Here is a 20,647-nt window from a genome sequence, read left to right on the forward strand (position 1 = left end):
TCAGTGGTCGAGTGCCCCTGAGTTCAATCCCTGGTACCCCCTGCAAAAAAAAAAAGAAAATCCTGAATTTGTTGCTTTTCTCCCTTCTTCCTCCAAATTTGTCCTTTCCTTCCTGAGTCCTTCCCTGTGGGAAAGAGCATTGCAGAAGCCTCTAGTATGGAAATCGATTGTTTCTCTCCAGTGAGAAGCCCTCACCCCACACCATAGGGCTGTCTGCACTTGTCTTTAGCCTCTTGAATTATGAGCTTTTTAGGGATGGAATTATGTCTTCCTTATCCTTTTGGGCCCAATACCAATTCTAGCAGCCAGCAGTTAGTAGTTGCCTGATTGTCCATATCCCCTGCTGCATCTGCTGATGAATGTAAAGAGACAAAAGTGTCCTTGGAAGCAAAGTACAGAAGAGGTGGCCATGTGAGAGGAATGCAGTCAGTTCTCAGAATGATCATCTTTAGAGCAGGGCCGCCACCAGCCTGGACTCTTGTCTGGGAAATGGGTCCAGGTGTCAGGAGACCCAGGGAAAAAAACTGAAGAGGCAAACAATTGGTTAGGCAAAGTGGCCTTTAATATCCCTCCCAGGGGGCTGGCTCAGTGGTAGAGTGCTCACCTAGCATGCAGGAGGCACTGGGTTCGATCCTAAGCACTACGTAAATGTAAAATAAAGATGTTGTATCCACATAAATCTTAAGAATAAATTTAAAATAAAATATCCCTCCCAGGGGATGTGGCTCAAGCAGTAGCGCGCTTGCCTGGCATGCGTGCAGCCCGAGTTCAATCCTCAGCACCACATACAAACAAAGATGTTGTGTCCACCGAGAACTAAAAAATAAATATTAAAAAAAATGTTAAATGTAGACTGTTCATATTCACCTACCTAATACCTACTCCACCCTGAAAATATCCCTCCCAGCTCTTGAGAGACTCATTTCCTGCTAGCTGGGCACTAACTGGCTCTGTGATCTTAGGCAAGTCCCCAACTCTTTGTAAAGTGCAAGTCATGATATCTCCCCTCTCCCCATCCCTTGAGGATAAGGGAGCCAGTGCATTTTCATCAATTTGCTAGAAGTAAGGAATAGGGTATTTTTTTTTTTTTTTTTTTGCACAATACTGGGGATTGAACCTAGGTCTTCACACATGCCAATCAAACACTCCACCCCGAGTCACATCCCCAACCCCACACCAGAGGACTTAACAGCCCTCTCCTCCAGTGGAAGACAGAATAGTGCTTTCCCCAAGGGCAGTTTGATGCTGGAAGATTGAGAAGGAAGCACAGAGCTATTTAGTGACCAAGTCAACCCATGGTGCCTACTGTATTGTCTGCTTGCTGAAGGTAGCTCTTGTACCTGGCAGATGTTTTACTGCTGGATTGTCAACATCTGGCAGGGCGCTGACATGTGCTGGGAGTTCAGTAAGCCTTTGTGGGAGGAGGAAGATGGTGGAGAGAGGGAAGGCGAAGGGAAGGAGGAAGAGGGAGGGAGGAAAGAGAGAAGAAAGGAAGGTACATAGAGCTAGATTGTTTCTAGGGAGGATGCAGCTGTGTTAAGGGCCAGCAGAAGGTGAAGAATATCTGAGGAATGAGGGATGGGCCACTTGGTCCCCAACAACAAATAATAATCTTGTTTTTGTTTAGTTTTTTCTCAGTCTTATTTTTAATTCCAGATGCTTAAATGATGTTATTTTATGCAGAGCTTTGTATTTGGGTAGAAGAGATGAGGAAAGAACACAGAGAGGGGTTGGGCCACTCCATACCCCTGCCCTTATGAAGCAGGGAAGAATAATGAGCTAAATGTGTGTGACAAATGTCTAAAGTACACACAAAAGCAAATTAAATAAATATGACTTGTGCTGGGTGCGCACACTTGTAATCCCAGTGGCTCAGGAGGCTGAGACAGGAGGATCGCAAGTTCAAAGCCAGCCCCAGCAGAAATCGAGGCGCTAAACAACCTGTCTCTAAATAAAATACAAAAAATAGGGCTGGGGATATGGCTCAGTTTCTCTGAGTTCAATCCCTGGTACTGCTCCCTCCCGCCGCCAAAAAATATGACTTGCACCTGTACATATGCATGTGTTGCTACATCTTTCTCTGTGTATTGAAAACCATCATGGGACTGGGGATGTAGTTCAGTGGTAGAGCACTTGTCTGGCATGCATGAGGTCCTGGGTTCCATCCTCAGCAATTAAAAAAAAAAAAAAAAAAAAAAGAAAGAAAGAAAGAAGGAAAGAAAGGGAGGGAGGGAGGGAAGGAGAAGAGTTTGTGGTGCCACAGAAAAGGAAAAACAACGCTGTGGCAGCAGCGGGGTTTTGAGGTATTCAGTGAGCCTACCAGCCCAGAAGGAAAGAAAGGGAGGGAGGGAGGGAAGGAGAGGAGTTTGTGGTGCCACAGAAAAGGAGAAACAACGCTGTGGCAGCAGCGGGGTTTTGAGGTATTCGGTGAGCCTACCAGCCCAGAACTTTTCTGGACTTCTTTCCCAAAGAAATCACGACCAATATGTGAAATAAGAGCCCAAGCCCAGCATATTGTACTATAAGGGTCCTGCGAATGTCGGAGGAAGAGACCACCAAGAGACTGACTCATGCAATCAGCAGAAGCGGTTTATTGAGGATCCAAGCCAGCGCGCTGGGGCTCCGTGCTCACTCAAGAGGGGAGAGCAGCCCAGAGCCCAGAGCTGAGGTTAAGCAGTGCTTAAGTACACTTTTTGAGGAGGGCGGGAGCTTTGCATACATCAGAACAAATCATCATGAGGCTCAGGAAAATTGAACAACAACTCTGAGACATGATTAGCACATTCATTGGCGGGAACAGGTCGGGCGGGAGTGATTGGTCATTCCTACAGTGGGGTACACATTCAAACTGATTGGTCTGGGCCCTGAAGTGTGTCCGTGCTGGACTGCATGATTTTTGGGAGGGGGTTGTTTTTAGCTTCTACATGAATTGCAGGTTCTAGGAAAACAGAACTTAATTTCACTTCAGGAAATTTCAACTTAACAGAACTTTAAAAACTTCACAGAACTTGAAACAAATCTTAATCTTATCCTTTACATTTTAACTTAGGCTTTGTAGTTTAAAAACTTTACCCTTTCAGTACCCTGTACCATATCTCAGCTGCTTGCTGCTACTCTGGTTGATGAAGTATTCAAAATTGGGAATGTGGAAATTTCAAATCACTATTGTGGGAATAATCAGACATACAGAGAAGGCTCCAACCAATACTGTTTACAAAATAGATGACATGACAGCTACACCCATGGATGTTCATCAGCGGGTGGACACAGATGACACCAGTGGTGAAAATACTGTAGTTCCTCCAGAAACATATGTGAAAGTAGCTGGCCACCTGAGGTTCTTTCAGAACAAAAAGATCCTGGGCCTTTAAGATCATGCCCCTAGAGAATATGAATGAATTTACCACACATATCCTAGAGGTAGTCAACAAGCACATGGTGCTGAGCCAGCCCTCAGAAGGGAAAGCATCTATTCAGCAATCCAGGAATGGGGGAAGCAGGAAGCTTCCATGGAAATAGCTTCATGCTAACAAATGGCCTCACTAAGGCCCCAAACCAGGTGCTGAATTTGATTAAGGCTTGCCCACGACCTGAAGGATTGAACTTTCAGAATCTCGGGACCCAGCTCCAACACATGCTTGTAGCTTCAATCAAGCAAGTTGTGGATTTTCTTTTCTTTTTTTAATATTTATTTTTGAGTTGTACACAATACTTTTATTTTGTTTATTTATTTTATGTGTTGCTGAGAATCGAACCCAGGGCCTCACTCATGCTAGGCGAGCGCTCTACTGCTGAGCCACAACCCCAGCCCCAAGTTGTGGATTTTCTTAGGAACAAGAGGCACAACTATTCCACTGTGGAAGATGATCACTTTAAACCCACAGATGCTGGATTTAAATAACTGGATCTCATTGGGTACCTGAGATATTTCCAGCTCTATCTGTTTGCACAGTCTGTTGCTTCCAGCTGTGCATATGTTTGGCCAAGTGACTTCAAGGAAGGAACTTGAAGGAACTTTAGTTCATCTGAAAAGGGTTTCAGCTGGCTTGAAACTTACTGCTTTTCTCTTTTTGTATTTTGCGGTTTTGAAGCTCAAAGGGAGATGGACAATTGACAGGGATGTAAATCAGTGTGGAATTTCTTAAGTAAGCTCATTAGGACACTAGGATAGATGGGATTAGAACAGAGATGCTTCCAAGAGAGTTGGGCAGTTTCTTAACACCTGGGAGTTTCTGCTCTTGAAATGTTTCCTATTCAGAGACAACAAGCAGGCTGAGGGTCTGTGGCTAAGGAACCCACTGCCTTCTGTCCCTGTGTTTCCCACTCTGGTTCTGTGTTGTTACTTTCAAAATTGCACTTTTCTTCCCCTTCTTGCCTTGTCTGCTGCTGAAGGTGGGTTTATGTGAACATGAGTTTTAGGGTGCTGGCATCATAGAACAGATAAGAGGAAGAAATGTTAAATAAAAACAGTTCTGTTATTGCAAGAGAAAAGAAAGGAAGGAAGGAAGGAAGCCAACCAGCCAAACCATGAGTTCACAATGATAATCTCTGATACCATGAAGTCCATTCTTGTTTTGTTGTTGTTGTTGTTTTTTTTTTTTTTTTTTTTTGGTACCAGGGATTGAACCCAAGGGTGCTTAACCATTGAGCCACATCCCCAGCTGTTTTTGTTTTTTAGAGATAAGGTCTCACTTAGGGTTGCTTAGGGCCTCACTAAGTTGCCAAGGCTGGCTTTAAACCTGTGATCCTCCTGCCTCAGTCTTTTGAGCCACTGGGATTACAGGCATGTGCCTTCACACCAGGCTCCATTCTTCTTTTCTCCCTTTCCCTTCTCTAACAGTAAGAAACTTAGGTCTGGTGGTGAGGTGTTTTTTGTTTGATTTTTTTGTATTATTAAACTGGGGATTGAACCTGATGTGAATACCAGAAATATTATAATCAGGAGTCAATAATCCTATATTTATTAGTGTGTTGAATAAAAGACTGGTCCCAGACTGTAATGTGAACTGCAGAACTTAGGTAGACTTAGGTAAGAGTCTACACCCAGGGCGTACACCCCAAATCTCACCTCAGTTGCAAGCACCTGAACTAGGACTTAAAAACACAGACTTCTCGAGGGCTGGAGGTGGGGCGGACACGGGAATAACAGGACCTGGACAGAGAGGCTGAGGCCTCCATCTCTGTTGTCCCCTTGTACCAGACTCCTTCTGCCCAGATTGAGTTCCAGTGACCTGGACTTAAGACATGTCACAAGTGAGCTTCTGGGACCTTTGGGTGTAGACTCAATTAGGACTTAGAAATTAGGATGTGTGTCTGAAGTGTGATGAGCATCAATGAAATAGCTTTGATTGAATCTGCATTATTGACTGAGTCAATAATAACTGTTCGTGACAGAACCCAGGGGCACTTTACCATGGAGCTACATTCCCTAGTCCTTATTTTTTGAGACAGGGTCTTACTAATTTGCTGCGGCTGGTCTCAAACTTGAAATCCTCCTGCCTCAGCTTCCCAATTTACTGGGATTACAGATGCGTACCACTGTGCCTGGCTAATGGGGAGTTTATGAAGGAGTTGTAGGTCAGAAGATGGCAGATTCAATTTAAGAAGAGTAGCTTGGGCTGGGCATGGTGGCCCATGCCTGTAATCCCAGTGGCTAGGGAGGCTGAGTCGGAGGATCACAGGTTCAAAGCTAGCCTCAGCAACGGTGAGGTGCTTAGCAACTCAGTGAGACCCTCTCTCAAATAAAATACAAAATAGGGCTGGGGATGTGGCTCAGTGGTTGAGTGACCCTGAGTTCAATCCCTGGCACCAAAAAAAAAAAAAAAAAAAAATGGAGCTTGGAACCAGGAAAATCCCCTCCAGTTGAAGGACGTCCAGGAGCATTTGTGCTTGTTGTAAATTTAGGATACCCTAGATATACACAGCAGGATGAAGCTGAGTAAAGGGCCCTGGTGCCTCACGGGGTTATGATGAATTAATTATGGGCTGGCTTCTCCCTATTGATCTGACCCTGGACACAAAAAACTGAGGTATGGGTTAGATTACAATAGTATTAGATTAATTTTGGTATATAAAGAAATGGAAAGTGCTATAGTTTGGCCCCTGCATTGAAGGCTTTGCTCTTGGAAAGTGGTGGAACATCTGTGAAGGAGAGCCCAGTAAGAGGAAGTTAGGTTACTCAGGGCATACGCTCCTACAGTATGTTGGTTTCCTTCTTCCTCTTCCTCTTTCTTTCTTTCTTTGGCATCCTGGCCACTGTGAGGTCAACACTTCTCTCCACCACAGGATACCATATGATGTGCTGCCTCACCACAGGCAATGGGGCCAACCAATCATGAACTGAAGCCTTCAAAGCTTTGAGCAAAAACAAACCTTCCCTCTTTATGAGTCGATTTGTCTTAGGTACTTATTATATAATAGAAAACTGACAAACACAGAAAAAGAAGGAAACAATAAATTTGCCTGGCTCAGTTGTGCATGCTTGTAATCCCAGTGACTTGGGAGGCTGAGACAGGATTGCTAGTTTGAGGCTCGCCTTAGCAACTTAACAAGGTCTATCTCAAAATAAAAAATAAAGGGGCTGGGAATATATCTCAGTTGATAGAGTGCTTGCCTCACATGCACAAGGTCCTGGGTTCAATCTCCAGCACCACAATAAATAAATAAATAAATAAATAAATAAAAATTTAAAAAGCTGGAGATGTAGCTTAGGGGTGAAGTACCCTTGGGTTCAATTCCCAGTACCTAAATAAATAAATAAACAAAGTAAGATCATCAGCACAAAAGGAAAAATGGGCAAAGGATCTTAAAAAAATCATAGAAGAAACATGCAATGGCTTTTAAGCACATCAAAGATACTCAACCTCATGAATAATATGCTATGGTTTGGATATAAGATGTCCCCCCAAAAAGCTCATGTTAGGTAATGGAGCAATGTTCAGAAGTTAAAAGATTAGAGTGTGAAAGCTGTAACTAAATCAATGTATGAATCCATTTGATGGATGAACAATCTGAATGGATTTCTGGGTGGGAATTGTAGGCAGGTGGGGTGTAGCTGGAGGAAGTGGGTTGCTGGGGACATGCCTATATATTTTGTCCCTGGCTCCTTACACTCTTTCTCTGTTTCCTGGCTGCCTCAAGGGGAGCAGCTTTTCTCCTCCATGACCTTCTACCATTGTGCTCTGCCTCACCTCTGTCCCCAGCAATGGAATCAGCAGACTTACACTGAAACTTCTGAAACCATGAGCCAAAATAAACTTTTCCTCCTCCAAATTGTTCTTGTCAGCTTATTTTGGTCTCAGCAACAAAAAGCTGACTAACACATAATAGAAGAAATGTGAGTTCAACCTGTTAGATGACATGCAATTTTTTACTTGTTAGATTGTAAGGGTCTGGCGAACATCGGAGGAAGAGACCACCAAGTGACCAACTCATGCAATAGCAAAAGGGGTTTATTGAGGATCCAATCCAGCGTGCTGGGGCTCCGTGCTCACTCAAGAAGGGAGAGCTGCCCCAGGCAGGGCTTGAGCAGTGTTTAAGTACACAGTGTTTAAGTACACTTTTTGGGGAGGGCGGGGGCTTTGCATACATCACAGTCTCCTTTAACAAATCATCATACACCGTGGGAAAATCAAACAACAATTCTTAGACATGATTAGTACATTCATTGGCGGGAACAGGTTGGGCGGGGTGATTGGTCACTCCTAAGCGGGGTACACATTCAAACAGTTATTGCATAAGCTGACAAATCACAGACAATGATTCTGTATATTGTTTACAGACAGTTTATATGTACATGAGGTATCAAAAACCACCAAAAGAATATAATGCATCCATGCTATGCTCACCTCTGGGAATAGGAGTAGATGAACTCCTACTCTGGGGCTAGGAAGGCCCCAGAATACTTCAACCTCGTTTATAACATCTGATTTCTTTATGTAAGAAAAATGAAGGAAAGAAACAGCTGTGATTAAATGTTTTTATCAAGGCTGGACAGGGGAACTTCATATTGTACACTCTTTACTGTGTTTTTCCACAAAGCATGATACAGATGAGTGGTTATAAGATGGTATCAGGAACAGGCAGGGTGTGCTTGCTTATGTGTGAACTGCCTCCGGGAAGATCAACAAGGTAACTGCAGTTGACTACAGGGCAGGGCAGCAAGGACAAGCTGGTCAGGGTGGGAACTGGTTGTTCATTGCACATTCTTACTGTTCACATGTTCAAGGTGATATAGCTCAGTGGTCTAGCATGAGCAAGGCCTTGGGTTCCAGCCCAGCACTACAAAAAAAAAAAAAAAAAAAAAAGCAACAGCACCCAGGTTCAGTGGTTCCAGAAGCAGGAGGATCATGAGTTCAAAGCCAGCCTCAGCAATGGAGGGAGGTCCTAAAGCAACTCAGCGACCCTGTCTCTAAATAAAATATAGAAAAGGGCTGGGGATGTGGCATCCTGGTACAAAAAAAAAAAAAAAAAAAAACAAGGAGAAGACAACGACGACAAAGGGGGGGGGGGACATAAGCACAAGACTGTTTTGGGGTAAAAAAAAAGGTTTCTTCTCTGAAGCCTTTGCCTGAGGCTGGTAAGTAAATACTGAGGTTGAGATCCTGGATGTGAGGGAGGTGGAAGGAGGAAGCGGGAGGGAGAGAGAGAGACCAGAGAGTCCCTGAGAGGAGCAGTGTGGGCTGAGCTAAGAGCTGGAGCAGCTGTTACCACACCAGTGGACAAAGCAGGAAAAACCACTCCGGACTGAAGAATGTCCAGGGTGGCCAAGGTAAGTATATTTTAAGATAATGAGAAGGAAGCAAACTTTCCATCTGCTTTCCTGTCTTCAGGGTCAGGAGTCCTCAACTAGAGAGCAAAAATCGACAGTCAAATAGTGAAAAATAAAATAGGGAAAACTGAAACCCAGGGAAAACCTGAATAAACCTTTTAGTGTCACCTGCTTTTATTGTTTTTAGTTGACTTTAAAAATCCCCAAGTTTAGGGATTGAGGGTGTAGCTTAGTGGCAGAGTGTTTGCCTAGATGCACGAGGCCCTGGGTTCCATCCTCACCACACACACACACACACACACACACACACACACACACACAATCCCTAATAATTCTGGAGGTCATACAGCTGAGCTATACATTAGTGTCCCATTAGCTTTGCTGTAGATAACACCTCTGACTTGTGGGTTATGATGATAACAGTTGCTTAGGAAGTTTTTCAGGGACTTGAACTTTTTTGGTTAAAACTACCAACTTTTCATTTACTTGGACCTGTGCAGTTTTTTGCTTCTTTGTTTGTTTTTTGAGAAGTGACCTTTTGACCATCAGGACCCCCAAAACTCCACCCTCAGATTACACTAACCTGCCATTCTTTGAATGGAACACCCTGATTACTTCACCTCCAATCGCCTTTCCCCATGTCTCAGAACACCATGCCACACTTGGCTGCCTTGTGGATAAACTTTCTCATTTGCAAAACTCAATGTTTCAGTGATTAGCAGAGTGAGCAGAAGGAAAAAATTGGGCCTGGTTTGGTCACAGAACTAAAAATAACCATGGCTGAACTTTGTTATGCTAACTGAAATGAGCTAGGAGGGGAAAGGACAAATACTCTGGTTCTACTTGTAAGGAGACATCCTGGGTATTCCTGGATACTTACAGATGTCAAATTGAGAGAGAAAGTAGAATGGTGGTTGCTAGGGGCTAGGGTTGGGGAGTTGGTGTGTAATGGATACAGAGATTCAGTTGGGGAAGAAAAAAATATTCTAGAGATGAATGGTGGAATGGTAGTGATGGTGGCACCAATGTGAATTTGTCCTATGTCACAGAATTATCAAGTGAAAATGGTTAGAATATAAATTTTGTGTTACATATATTTTACCACAATTCAGAAAAATAGTTACATACCCTGTTGACTGAGAAGCCTGACAAATCTAAACCTTTAGCTAGACATTTAAAAGTGTGGTGCTTAGGGCTGGCATTGTGGCTCAGTGGTAGCGTGCTCGCCTAGAAAGCGTGAGGCCCTGGGTTCGATCCTCAGCACCACATAAAAACAAATAAAGGTATAGTGTCCAACTACAACTAAAAAATAAATTTTAAAAAATGCGGTGCTTAACTGGGCTTATTACCTCCTCTAAAGTGGCACCTCCTTTCTCCACTGAAAAGTCTTTTAACTTTTCTCCAGAAATCCTCACCATGGCTGATTTTGGACTGTCAGAGTACAGTGCTGTTGCAAAGATGGTGTACTCAAGCACCTGGGAGGAACTATCATTTAGGGAAGGGAGGCATACATAGAGCCTCTGGCGCTTTAAGATGCAGGAATTTTTTTTGTTATCTCCCGGTGCAGGATCTTGGCTGTTAGGATTCCTGAGGACATCACAGAGGAAGGTATAGCCGGTATTGGGGGGGGGGGGGCATCATTTGTTGCCTCTGAGGACAAGGGGGCTAGGGGATAGTCTGTTGTCCCAGTGGTCTTGGAAAAGTTGGGTAGAGTGGCACATAAGGTCTTGGGTCCTCTTCTGGCTCACTGGGAAAACTGTTTCCTTTCCTGTCTTTCCTAGTCAGGTTTTCTGTTTAGCTGCTTTCTGCTGGGTCTTGGAGACCACTATGCTCCTGGCTAACATCAGCTTGGACTGTCCATCTAGACAGGCTCTCAACCAAGGGGGCTGTTTCTGTACTATCTCTTGCTGGCAATCAACATAAGAGAATTGGTTCAGAGGTTCCAACAACAATCAAAAGGACCTCAGCAATGACTCTCTCATCTAACGATCCTTCTGGTAGCCAGCCCACATCTTGGGTAGGCCATTGTAATTCACAGAGTATGCAACCTTTGTGGAGTGAGTTTCACCCCATGGCTACCAGGAAAACCTTCCTAAAGGTTTCTAACACACATTTCAGAAGGCTTAGTTTCCTTAGTGTGCCTCTACCCTGCATCGGTGTCGCACCCTTAAAACAAAATCACTTAGGACAAGACTTGCTTCATTCATCTCCAGCCGTTCCCCTCTCAGGGATTTAGGGCCCTCTTAGCCTTGTGGGTCGGTATCAACCCCCCCCCACACACACACACACACATACACCTGCAGATTTCACCTAGATGTTGGTTGGTGAAATTCCGCCATAGACAGTATGAGGTGCCACGGAACCCCGGATCAGGCTCTGCCCTTGCTTCAGCCCTCAGGTTGGGTCGGAACCCTTCCCTTTGTCCGTCTCATTCACACACTTTCACACAGACATGTCCAGAATAGAATTTCTATACCAACAATTCCAAACCAATCAAAAAGGGAGTCACGGTTTCCCATCTGCTCTCTGACCCCAGAGACTACTCGGGTGATTCCCCAGGTCCGTTTCAGCTCCAACCACTTTGGAGGGTACTCGGGACCACAGAGGTTGATCAAGCCTCTCTTCCATTAGCTTAGTCCTTGAAGGGGAAGTCAGGTGGGTTGCAAAACCAAATGGACCTGGGTCCTACCTTTCAGCTGGGCGGTGCACCAAAGCCCTAATTCTGGTTCCTGTTGCCTGTGGGTTCCTTATGCTGGGGTGGAAGCCCCAGGGTGCTGGGTGAGTCGATCATCCTTCAGGCCAAAAGTGGTCTAGGTGAGCCAAGGGGACTGCTGTCCCCCATCGCCCCAGGGAAGTCGGTCCCCAGAGACAAGAGAAGCAGAATAGCCTTCCTTACCTCCTCTGTCCCAACTTGGGGGAAAACATTTCCTAGGACTAAAGACTCTTTCACCTCCCAAGATAAAGGTGGGAGATTTGTTCCAAGACTAGAGCCACAACTCAGATGAGAACTCTCTAGATGCCCCTGCAAGGGACTAAAGGTCCTGCTCATGAGGGGCTCAGAAGTTCACATAAAAGCAGCTTTTTCTTTCACTGTTCTGGGCAAGTTAACTCTTCAAGGACAACACCTGAGAAGGGGAGAGCTTCTTCTCCCTTTTCTTTCCTCCCCCTGCCAGCTATTACCTTGGAGCCCATTTGTAACTTATCTTAAAAATGTAGACATCTCTGTGAAGCCCAGCTCAAGGCCAGAGGCCTTGTTTGCACATTTCTTCAAAGTACCATACTGAATATGTTTGTGAAAAACTAGTAAGGGGGTGTCCAGCACCTGGAGTGCTGGTATCTTCTCGGCCAGTGGCCAAGTAAACAGGGCGACATGAAATAGGAAAGTTTATCTACATTGAACTCTTTTTCAGAGACTCTTTGGCTGACAGTCCAAAATCAGCCATGGTGAGGATTTCTGGAGAAAAGTTAAGACTTTTCAGTGGAGAAAGGAGGTGCCACTTCAGAGGAGGTAATAAGCCCAGTTAAGCACCGCATTTTTTAAAATTTATTTTTTAGTTGTAGTTGGACACTATACCTTTATTTGTTTTTATGTGGTGCTGAGAATCAAACCCAGGGCCTCACGCTTTCTAGGCGAGCATGCTACCTCTGAGCCACAATGCCAACCCTAAGCACCACACTTTTAAATGTCTAGCTAAAGGTTTAGATTTTCATGTTGACCAGAGGGAAACACCTGAGGGAGACAAGGCAGTTTTGTGTGCCAGCCTTTTTCTACCATTGAGCTCATAAGCTGGAAAAATCATACTTCTTCCTACACAGAGAAACCCTGGACCATGACTTGATCTGGTGCAGCCCATTATCCAGACCTAGGTCAGGGCCCCAACAAAGAAGTTCTAAAGATAAAGAGATGTGAAGAAGATCTCATAGAAAGTCTAAAAGAAAAGAAAAAAAGAGAACAAAACACAGTCTGTGCCCAAGAGTTAGAAGGAATCAGAGCCAGCCCTTAGCCCTAGCCTAAACTGAGCGCATCTGCAGACAAACAGAGCTGAGATAAGCCTCCCACTGCTCCAACATCTCCCTCTGGAACCCCTTGATAGCCCTAAGGCCCCTCTGCCTTATGAAACTGGCAGCAATAATCAAAAGAGATGTGCCCAACTGACTCAGAGCTAAATGTCCAGGCAACAGCTGCTGTTGCCCCTCTCCCTGCCCAGAGGTGCCCAGGGGAGGAGGGGCACCATACAAATATTGCAGCCACAGTGCAAGTTTGTCAGTGATGAAATGCACAGGCGCAAGCAACTGGTGATCATTGCAGTCTTTGTGGGACAGACTTAGAGAGCCATTGCCAAAAATTACAATCCTAGAGGACTTTACTGGTAAGTGTGCCAGTGAGCTGATTAAGGTGGCCACCACAGTGTTCATTAATGGAAACCCAGAGACTCAAAGACAGGCAGACCAGAAAGATAAAGAGGAGGATGGATCTCCTTACAAACCCAGAGGTCACTCAAAGGGGGGGTCTCACTAGTACAAAGCCAATGGTCCAAATGTTTACAAGAAAAAAAAAAAAAAAAAAGCGTGGCCAGACAAAAGGGAAGTCTCCAATGGCCCGTCAGGCAACACCCACTGCCGTGCTCAAAAGCTAAGACTTGAACAGAGAAGGAGTGAATGTTTTCCCCCAAGACTTTGGCCCCAGCCCCTCCTTTCAATTTATTCCCACTTGCTCAGAAGTTGATGATTGACGAATATGGCAGGGGTCCGATAGACACGCACAACTGCATCAGATGCACGGGACCCAGCACCTCAGGAGGGCTCAGCTGCTGCAAGCCCCCAAATGAACCAGAAATATATTCATGTTAATACCCAAGAGTAGGCCATAGGGTGCACACTCCAAAAGGACATGCCACCCTGGCTCCAAGCCACCAGCAGGAAGGGCCACAGAGCCCCATGCACCAGGCATACTGAACAAAAACACAAGCGGGGCAGCTACTATATACAATTAGAGCAGATTCCCACCTGGAAGGAGGATAAAGCCACGCAGACAAAGAACAACACCTAGGTGGGTGCAATGTGGCGGCCCCACTGGGACCTGCATGGGACCACACCACTGCCTCCAACTTTAGCAGAAGGCCCACAGCGAGATTTACATAGATGCCTTTTATACAAATGATGTCCCAGGTCATCAATCTCTGCTAAGATTTACATTAGATTGAAGAGTTGGAGAATCCTAACAGCCAAGATCCTGCACTGGGAGATAACAAAAAAAAAAAAAAAAAAAAAATTCCTGCATCTTAAAGCGCCAGAGGCTCTATGTATGCCTCCCTTCCCTAAATGATAGTTCCTCCCAGGTGCTTGAGAACACCATCTTTGAAACAGCACTGTACTCTAACTTAAAAGTCCACATCTATCAAGGAAAAGTCAAATACCTTGGTTATCATCTGACTCAGCAACAGAACAGAACAACCACTGGGCCTCAAAAGAAACAGTGCACCTGGATTAGGGCTCCCTGACCTCATAAAGCCTTTCTTTCTGTATGTCCATGATCAGTCTGGAGTGGCTATGGGAGTTTTGACTCAGATGCTGGTTCATGGCAACGTCCAGTGGCCTGTTTGTCCAAACAGCTGGACTCTGTAACCCAGGGCTCACCACCTTGTTTATGGGCCCTTGCAGCCACAGCTCTTCTGGTGTTGGAAGCTGACAAACTGGCCATGGGACAAGAACTGGTTGTCAGAGTTCCTCATTCAATTTTTTTTTTTTTTTTTGAGAGAGTGGGAGAGAGAGAGAGAGAGAGAGAGAGAGAGAGAGAGAGAGAGAGAGAGAATTTTTTTTAATATTTATTTTTTAGTTCTTGGTGGACACAACATCTTTGTTTGTATGTGGTGCTGAGGATCGAACCCGGGCCGCACGCATGCCAGGCGAGCGCGCTACCGCTTGAGCCACATCCCCAGCCTTCCTCATTCAATTTTGACATTGTTAGAATATAAAGGACACTATTGGTTGACTAATGAATGAATGGTCAAATATCAGGGCATATTATGTGAAAACCCACGTATCCGTGTTGAGGTCATCAGAACTCTAAACCCAGCAACTTTGCTGCCCATTGGACCTGGAAAACCTGATCACATGGATGAAGTGTTCTCCAGCAGACCAGACCTAACAGACCAGCCTCTCAAGGACGCTGATGCAGAGTACTTCACAGATGGAAGCAGTTTTTTAAAAGGTGAGGTATGTTTTGCTGGATATGCAATGACTCCACTGTCAAGTCAGAACCTTTCCCTCAGGGAACTTCAAACTTATTGCTTTGATTCAAGCACCTCAGTTGACAGCAGGAGTCTGTGTGGATATTTACATAGCCTCAAAATATGTGTTCAATACCTTTCATGTTCATAGGACCTTATGTAGGCTAATTAACTCAGAAGAGAAAAAAAAGGGGGGAGGGACATGATGTATGGGCAAGAAATTCTTAACTTTTGGATGCACTGTGGGCTCCCAGGAAGGTTGTGATTATATATTGCCAAGGTCATCGAAAGGGAAACACTGTGGTTTCTCAGGGCACCCAGAGAGCTGACAGAGAGGCCAGGTTAGCTGTCTGCAAGAAACGGAAAGAAAATCCAGTCCCAGGCTTAAATGCTGCCCTTCTGCCTGGCCAACTAGCTAACAGAATGGGAGCCAACATATTCCCAACATGAAAGTAAGTGATTTAAGATTGAAAAAGAAAATTTTCTCCCAGGTGGATGGTGGAGATTTTCTGATGGCCGAAATAGACATCCAGGAGATTCCAGCCCTGGCCTTTATCAGGCAGTTTCGCAGGAAAACATATTGGACATACAACACTTGAGAGAGTTCTAAGTCAACATTTCTATGTACCCCCTCACCCCCCCACCCCCCCCACCCGCCCTTCACAAGCAACACCTGGATGATCTGCAAACAATGTGATGTTTGTGCTCACAAAAATTCTTGTCAGGGGCCAGAACTCCCACCAGGAATCCAAACTATAGGAGAGCACCTTTTGAAGATTTGGAAGTAAACTTCACTGAACTACCACGCTCATGGGGCTATAAATAACTTTTGGTTTTTGTGTGTTCATACTCTTGACTAGGTGGAAGCCTTTCTTACCTGCAGTAAAAAGGCTAGGGAGATACTAGGATGCTTCTCTGGGAAATTATTCCCAGATTTGGTGTCCCAATAACTATTGACTCAGACAATGGGGCAGCTTTTGGGCAGAAGTGATACGATTACTGACCAAGAGTTTAAACATCAGATGGAAGTTACATACTGCATATAGGCTGCAGAGCTCTGGTAAAGTTAAAAAGATGAACAGGATTTTGAGTCTCAATTGGGTAAGCTATTTCAGGAGACTCACTTACATTGTGATGAACTTTTCCCTATTACACTGTTGAGGATTAGATCCACTCCCACTAGGAGGACTGGATTCTTTTCTTTTGAGATAATGTAGTGAGGCTCCCCTTTTATTAGGGGACTACAGGGAGACTTAAAAGAGATAGGAAAATTAACCCTGAGATGACAATTTCAGGTCTTAGGGAAAACTTTACAGGTTCTCAACCAATGGGTTAGAAAAAGATTGCCAGTAAGTTTGACCACAGGTGCATTCTCCTTCAAGCCTGGAGATCAAATCTGGGTCAAAGAATGAAATATTCAACCCCTGAACTTCTTTGGAAGAGTCCTTTCACTGTTGTTTTAACTACTCCAACTGCAGTAAAGTTTGCAGAGATAGGTCCCTGGATTCACTACACCAGACTCACGCCAGCAGCTACAGACTGGGAGTGCTCTCCAGATGCTGCTACACCCTTGAAGCTGACCATCCTGAAGAAAAAGGAGCACCAGAGAAGCTTGAGGATCAGAAGGACAACAGCCCTGCTCCTGTCACTCCAGAAGCTGACTGCTCTACACACAGCCGAAGCTTGAGGAGATTACGGCTCTGTTTCAGCCACACAGGAGGGACTGGCTGATCAATGCACACTAAAAGATAAACTTTCCATCAGGACTAATGAACTCTTTTAACCTCTAAGATAGTTTATACTATAATTTATTGCCACCCCTTGCTTCTAGATATATAAGTAATACTCTGTTCGGTTTTTGCTACTAGTTAAAAATAACTCCTACTGACTGAACTCTGGGTAACAAAACTTCACTTATACTTTTTTATCTTGCTTATATAAGTTTTCTAGGATTTGTTTGGTGTTATTAGTTTGGCTTTGTTAATTTATGCTGTTTAACCTTTGCTAGCCAAGATGTTTGTCTATTATTTAGTTTGGTTTCCTTTGATAACCTTAAAGGATTCGGCCCTACTCCTATTCCAACCATAGAGATCATGTGAACCATGTGTCAAGACAATCCACTACAACTAAGAGGTGGTAAAACATATATTTAGGACCTGTCCTGCCAGAGGAATGCAATGGATGAATGACTTTTTGGAAAGGAAAAAGAGGTCCATTGGAAAGAAACTTGATTTAGGAGGTCACCAATCTTGGGATGAAGGTAACTGGCCACCCCAGAGGATTATTGCCACTTATGGTCCCACTACCTGGGCACAAAATGGCAGTTGGAGCTATAGAACTCCTATTTACATGTTAAACAGAATTATTCACTTACAAGCTGTACTAGAAATTATTATTTGCCGCAGTCTGGCTGGGCACAAAATCAAGAGCCACTCAAACAGGAACAAACTTTATTTTGAAACTCCCCGCCAATGCCCCTTACGCTCCCAAGGGGGAAAAAAAAATGCCAACCACCCCACGCAGCATTCTCCCGGACCCAACAGGAAGTCCCTCCTCAGGAATTCCCTCCTACTGCACTTCCCCAACCAATGGGAACTCTCCAGGAGTCCCTTAGCAGGCTGAGTAGACAGCAGGGGTCTAATATCCATAAGAATGTAGATCTTAACATAATCATATCATCTCAATGGCTTGCTGGCTTCACCTATCAACCAAAAATGCCATGCATCATACTACTTGGCTATGGCTCTTAGCATCTCCCCCCTTCTGTTTAATTAAGCAACAAGCAATGTGGCTAGGGGACCTTGCCTGTTAGGTTGTCCAATTCAACATATGGTTCTTACCCATCATCGGATGAACTGACCTCTAGGCGTCAGCCTCCTGTCTTAGGTTGATTCCACTGCAATTGGATCAAACCTGTCACTGACTACTGGTCCAGCATATAGCCATACTTGTGGATAGGCCTATGCACCAGTGGGGGGGTGAGGTTCTTTGCATCACCTCTGTTGGCCCCCAAATTTAGACCATCACTAGTAGAAGGGAGGAGGATACAGAAATGCCATGACACCAAACCAATTGACAGCTCCTTAGGAAAAATTGCATCACTGGTGACACATCAGTAAAGATACTCCAGCACTACCATAATTTGCTGCATCAACAGATAGATCACAATGTATACAAGTGATACATAGTCCAGGCAAGTTCTGCAAGCAGTTCAAAGCGGAGGAATCTATCAATATGTCCATTTCCTCCCAAAATAAATCGACTCCTTGAATGAGCATTACTTGTTGAGTTATTATTCATTGATGCATCAGTTTATACAGTTTGTTGTGATAACTATCGAAGAAGCTGTAGTTTGGTTTCATCTTTGTCTTCACCGGCACTGGAATGAAGATAGGAATTCTGACAATGATGCTAAAAAAAAATTATGTAACATTCCAACAGGTACTAAGAAAACAATTTTCTGAACAATTTACATTATCCTGAACAGAATTATTAAATATAATGAAAAGGAAAGGTGAAAGTAAACAAACAGATCTGTTAACCTCCTTATTTGTTCACATATTAAAACAATCCTCAATAGCTATTTACCCAATTTAAATTAAACCATTAAAATCACGTGAATAATAAAAAAAATTCGGATCCATTTATTCATGAGCGCTCCTCATATATGATATATGGACATATGCACATACAGACATACAACACAAAACAGAAGTGTGCACACATAACATACAACACATAAGACAATAGTAAAGGCCTTGTAGCTTTACATAGGTGAAATCTCCATTGCAATGTTTAAAAACTCCACAGTCAAAAAATATAACTAATTAGAAAAACATTAACCTAGGTCTGTATGAGCTCAAAAATAAAATAGAACTTTATGTTGTGGGAAAAAGCAATAATAAAATAGATATTGAAAAAGCATCCTGGTTAATCACTGTCGCAGATGTAAGAATAGCCAAGCTGGAGCTCTGGATATCAGCTGTTATGGATTTGAGTCAAATCATCTTCTTTTGGTCTGTAGAAATTGCTTTGGTTAGTCTCTCTGGAATCCAAATCGGCTGCTGTTCTCCCTGTGGAAACACACAAACAGAACCCCGACTCCAGACAATCACTGGGTCAGGACCTTTCCATTGTCCTGTTAGAATATCCTTCCAAAGTACCTTAGGCTTATGTACATTTTTTGGATACATATGTCTTTCCACAGCACTAAGTCCTGATGAATCCAAATTTAAAAAGTTTAGAGTAAAAAGGGTTATTTTAAATTTATCTTTGGGGTTATATACCCCTTTCCAATTCCCTCTTTTTACTTTAAGAAGTACATTTTAATAGTTTGATGAGCTCTTTCAACTATGCCTTGTCCCTGTGGATTGTATGGAATTCCTATTATGTGAGTAATGCCAAATGATGAGCAAAATTGTTTAAAAGAGTTAGAGGTATAGCCAGGACCATTATTCTTAACTTTTTTTTTTTTTTTAAGAGAGAGAGAGAGAGAGAGAATTTCAATATTTATTTCTAGTTTTCGGCATTCACAACATCCTTGTTTGTATGTGGTGCTGAGGATCGAACCCGGGCTGCATGCATGCCAGGCAAGCGTGCCACCACTTGAGCCACATCCCCAGCCCCATTCTTAACTGTTTTGGAATGCCCACAGAGGCAAAATTTTGTAAGCAATGAGAGCTATAATATCTTTAGTTTTTTCTCCAGCATGAAGGGAGCCCATCAGAAATCCGGAAGAAGAATCAACTGTAACATGCAAATATTTTAATTTTCCAAATTTTGGCAAGTGTGTGATATCCATCTGCCAAATATGGTTGGGTATCAATCCTCTAGGATTGACTCCAAGATTAACTTGCAGTAAAAATGTCACACAATTTTGACATTGTTTTATTATATGTCTGGCTTGTTCCTTAGTTATTTTAAAACACTTTTGTAAAGTATTAGCATTGACATGGAACCTTTTATGAAAGTTTATAGCTTCTTCTATTGTGGAGAAAATATGTATGTCATGTGTAGATTTATCTGCTAATTCATTGCCCAAACTAAGGGCACCAGGCAATACTGTATGTGCCCTGATATGTCCTATAAAGAATGGATCTTTTCTGTCCCAGATGAGACTTTGTATAGTGTAAAACAAAGAGAAAACAGTAGAGGAAGGGGAAATCCTACCAGCATCTTCAAGGGATACTATAGCATTAAATACATACTGACTATCAGAAAATAAATTAAATACAGAATCTTTAAACATCACAAAAGCTTGTAATACTGCATTAAGCTCTATATTTTGAGCTGATTGTTTGGGTACTAAAAATGTAAAAGTTTGATCAGGGGTAACTACTGCTGCTGTACCATTATTTGACCCATCAGTGAATATATTTGGAGCATTCATGATAGGGTTTTTTTTTTTTTTTTTTGTCATTTTTGGAAAAATTACAGGATGCGAAGACCAAAAAAACAACAAAGGATTAGACAGTAAGTGATTATCAAATGAAACATTAGATTTACACATGATTATTGCCCAAGTATTTAACTCATTAGCTAACTCATCAATTTGATCCATAGTATATGGAGTAATAATTTTATTGGGAGAAATCCCAAACACTCCCTTTGCTGCTCTTATTCCTTTGAGTATTAATTGTCCTACAGT

The 20,647-nt window shown here is 43.4% G+C and overlaps 1 long non-coding RNA gene and 1 pseudogene across 4 annotated transcripts in view; one reads left to right on the forward strand and one right to left on the reverse strand.

Annotated features, from left to right (window-relative positions):
- Positions 1 to 20,647, reverse strand: part of LOC143397668 (uncharacterized) — an 83,190-nt gene that overhangs the window by 49,653 nt on the left and 12,890 nt on the right. The window lies entirely within an intron of this gene.
- Positions 3,228 to 3,949, forward strand: LOC143397667 (replication protein A 32 kDa subunit-like; annotated as a pseudogene).

The sequence above is a fragment of the Callospermophilus lateralis genome, chromosome 4 (assembly GCF_048772815.1).
Source record: "Callospermophilus lateralis isolate mCalLat2 chromosome 4, mCalLat2.hap1, whole genome shotgun sequence".
NCBI classification, from domain to species: domain Eukaryota; kingdom Metazoa; phylum Chordata; class Mammalia; order Rodentia; family Sciuridae; genus Callospermophilus; species Callospermophilus lateralis.